The sequence below is a fragment of the Phytophthora parasitica genome (assembly GCF_000247585.1).
Source record: "Phytophthora parasitica INRA-310 unplaced genomic scaffold supercont2.45, whole genome shotgun sequence".
In the NCBI taxonomy this organism is placed as follows: Eukaryota; Oomycota; class Peronosporomycetes; order Peronosporales; family Peronosporaceae; genus Phytophthora; species Phytophthora nicotianae.
Window position 1 is genome coordinate 118,269 of NW_008649031.1, and position 4,047 is coordinate 122,315.

The window sequence follows — 4,047 nt, forward strand, 5'->3', positions numbered from 1 at the left end:
ATAAGCTAAAGAACGGGGTATCACCTAGGCCTTCATGGAACGCCGTCCGATACGCGAACAGGACTCTCGGCAGATACACATCCCAGTCAGTCTGCGTCTCATTCACGAACATCCTTAGCATTCCCATCAGCGTTCCATTGAAGCGTTCCACAAGCCCTTGTGTCTGTGGGTGGTATGCCGCCCCATACAGCTTCTTAATTCGTAGCGTCTCGTACAGTGACTTCGCTAGATTCGACGTGAAGTTGGACCCTCTATCACTTAAGAGGCGTTCCGGAACGCCATGACGACAGATGACCCCCTCTATCATGGTGCTGACGAAGGAAATTGTATCGAGCGACGCGACAGCGAACGCCTCGACCCACCGCGTAAAGTAATCCACGAACACCAGGATATATCTGTTTCCCCGGGGTGTCACTACTAGGGGACCGATAGCGTCCACCACTAGCAATGCGAACGGGCCTGACAAGTCTTGTACCGGCATTCTTTGCATCAGCCCCGCTCGCCAAGGCCTATGACCTTTGCCACCACCGCAGATGGAACACTCGCGTACAAATTCGACCACGTCTCTCTTCCACCCATGCCAATAGGCGTGCCGTCTAACCTTGTCGGCGGTTTTTGTCTTCCCCAGGTGAGCCGAGAAGATGTCGGCGTGACAATAGTGTAAGACCGTCTCAACGAAAGGCAATGGCACAGCTGGCACGCAGATCGTTCTCGCTGGACCCGCGCGTGCCCCCAAGTGAACGAGTCTCATTAAGACCCCGTTCCTCACCACGTAATGGGGTGACATTTTCAACACGCTGACTCTTAGTTGCGGGTCAAGCGCCAGCGCTCCATCCTCCAGGAACGCCTTCAATGCCCTCATCCAAGGCACGCGTCCTTGTTCTTCTACGAATTTATCGCTATCCAGTCCAAACACGTCCACAGGAGACGGGTGGATCAAAGGAGTTCCACTCTGGAGGTCCTCTTCTTGTTCCGCTTGTGTGAGAGGTTGATCCGGCTCCAGTGATCTATATCTAGGCGTTCCATCCTCAGAGCCGGCGGTCCCGAGACGTTCCCTGACAGGGACAACACTCTCTTCGGCGTTCTCAATGCTCGTACCACCGGGATCGGGTGTCCCTTCCACCGTTCGGATTTCTCCGGGACTCGGCGTTCCAGGATCGACTCCTTCTTCCTCGTCTTCATTGAGCAGGTCTGCCATCCGAATTGCACCCAAGACACCGTTTCCCGGTCGATGGTATAGCCTCGACAGGCCGTCTACGACGTTCCTAGCCTGTGGTGCACCTTGAATCGTAGTTGCGACAACTCCATAGCCCACCGTGCCAACTTGGCGTTCGTCGTCCTCGTATTCTCACCAAAAATCCACGTGAGCGCCTGGTGGTCCGTAAATAGGTCGAACTCGGCGTGGTCTAGGTAGCACCTAAACTTACGCGTAGCCCACACGATTCCCCAACATTCGATCTCCGTTGTTCCACTTGTCTTGTAAATCCAATTCCGCTGGGAACCTACTAGCATCTTACTCGCATACGCGATTGCTCGGTCACGCTTGTCGACCTCCTGCATCAGACATGCCCCTATCGCCAAGTGCGACGCATTCACATAGAGTTTGAACCGTTCCCTGAAATTAGGGTACACGAGAATAGGAGGCTTCACCAGCGCCCGTTGGAGTTGTCGGAACGCTACTTCGCAGTCATCGTTCCACAAGAACTCCACTCCTTTTTGCTTTAGGCGTTCCAACGGTGCAGCAATCGCTGCGAAGCCCGGTATATAACGCCGAAAGTAACTAGTCAATCCCAGGAACGCCCTGACCGTATGCAGGTCATGCGGCCTCTCGATATTCATCACCGCTTTCGCTTTCTCAGAGTTAGGTAGGATTCCGGTTGGAGTCACAATGTGGCCCAGGAACGCCGCCTGATCGCGTCCCCAGTGACAATTCTTCATCTTCAGCTTGAATCCAGCCCCTTTGAAGCGCTCCAAGACCTGGCGTACCCGCACCAAATGAGTAGGGAAGTCGTCACTAAAGACGACACAGTCGTCCAGGTAGACTAGGCAGACCCTCCACTTGAGATCAACGAGGACATTCTCCATCAATCGCTCGAAAGCAGGAACGGCATTACACAAGCCAAACGGCATGACAAGCCACTCGTACAAGCCAAACTTGCTCGTGAACGCCGTCTTCTCCACACTGCCGGGATCCATTGGAACGTTCCAATATCCAGAGGCAATATCCATGGTCGAGAAGAGTTTGGCGTTCCCCAAGACATCCAAGATGTCGTCGATTAACGGCATAGAATAACTGTCCTTTACCGTGACGGCGTTCAACTTCCTGTAGTCGATACAGAACCGAATACCACCGTCTGACTTCCTGATCATGAGCACAGGACTCGCCCACGGGCTCGTCGAAGGCCGGATGAGTCCAAGGTCTAGATACTCTTGAATCTCAGACTCCATGACGTCTCCTACAGCCTTCGAAACCCGGTACGGGGGCTGCTTAATCGGTGCATGCGTTCCAGTGTCTATGCTGAACTTCAGAAGTTCCGTCCTCCCTGGCTTCTTAGAGGTCTCGACGAGCAAATCTCGTAGGTCCTTCAGCATTTCCACGAAGAGTCTCCTTTGTTCGGCCCCTAACGAAGAGTCTTGGAAGTCCACTTCGAAGTCATCTTCGTCTCCGTCCTTCATCACCGCGGTCATTTCAGCCTCTTCCTTCCCGATTCGAGTTTCGGCGTTTCCACTAGAGGCGCTTAATACGGCACTGATGTTTTCCGGTGTTCCTTCTCGCTTTAGATTTTCAGCAGTGAAGGCCGACTCAGGCACGATGGTCACAGCAGCAAGGTAGGCTCCAGCTTCGACTTCCACCCCTTCCGTAGAAGCATTGCACACCTCGACCAGTACCGTTCCGTCCGTCACTGTGCATAGTGTCCTAGCAACTCTCAACAAATTGTCTGCTCCTGAAACGCCCTCGACCAGCACGACCGACTTATCCTTCACGGCTCCTCGAACACGAGACCGCACGAGATCTTGGTGACCTGGTTCTAGTCGTACCGACGCCGAGATCGTGGCGGCATACGTCTCTTCCACCCTCGCCACGCCCAAAGGACCACGTCCCCCGTTTCCTTCAGCGTCATCGACTGTTCCTCGAGGTCTATTACAGCACGGAACGCCTTCAACGAATCCGTCCCCAGGATCGCGTCCACGAACAAGTGATCGGTCACCACAAACGGAAGTGTCTTCTCCAGCGTCCCGAGCGTCGCCGGAAGATCAATTACTCCACGGACACGGATCGCGTGTCCCGACACGCTGTCCAGCGTTCCACCGTAAGGTCGGAGTGACTCCGAGTCACGCCCAAGACGCCTCAGCACCCTTCTGTCGACGAGACTCGCTATGGCGCCTGTGTCAGCCAGCATCTCCGACGGGCAGCAGTCGATGTAACCATCCGATAGGGCCTGTATTCCCCCGACGCTACAGATGACCCGCTTGCCCTGGGGCACGACGTCGTCGTCGCCCTCACCGTCATCTCCTGCGCCGGCTTCGCGCAGCCCAGGCTCTCTCGGTCTCCTAGGGGCTCTCTCCGCGCTCACCCAATAAACTTCGGGCACCTCTTCGGCAACTACGGCCGCTCCCTCCTCGATTGGTAACTGAAAGGTCACCTTTTTCTGCCCTTTTGTCGCGATGCTCGTCGCGTCCGAGTTCACTATTTCCGGATTGCCCCTCGCCCTTTTACGCAACTTGTCCCTTATACCGCGAGCTTCAACCTCAAAATAGCAACGGGCCCAACTCACAGTTCGATCTAGGAACGCCACATTTCGCGTTCCTCCCACTTCAATCAGGTATCCGCGTAGCAACCCTTCGTCCAGACAATCTTCGCCCTCCTTGTCCCGCAATGGTGGGACGCCGTCCTCAGCTTCTAAGGCTCTCGGGCCTCCTCGACGAGGACGCTTCGCTTCGTTCCATTCCCGTTTGAGGAGCTCGTGTACTCGATTACGAATTATGGAACGCCATCTAAACGGCAACGTTCCGGCTCCCTTCTCGGGGCTCCAAGAGACCGAGGCG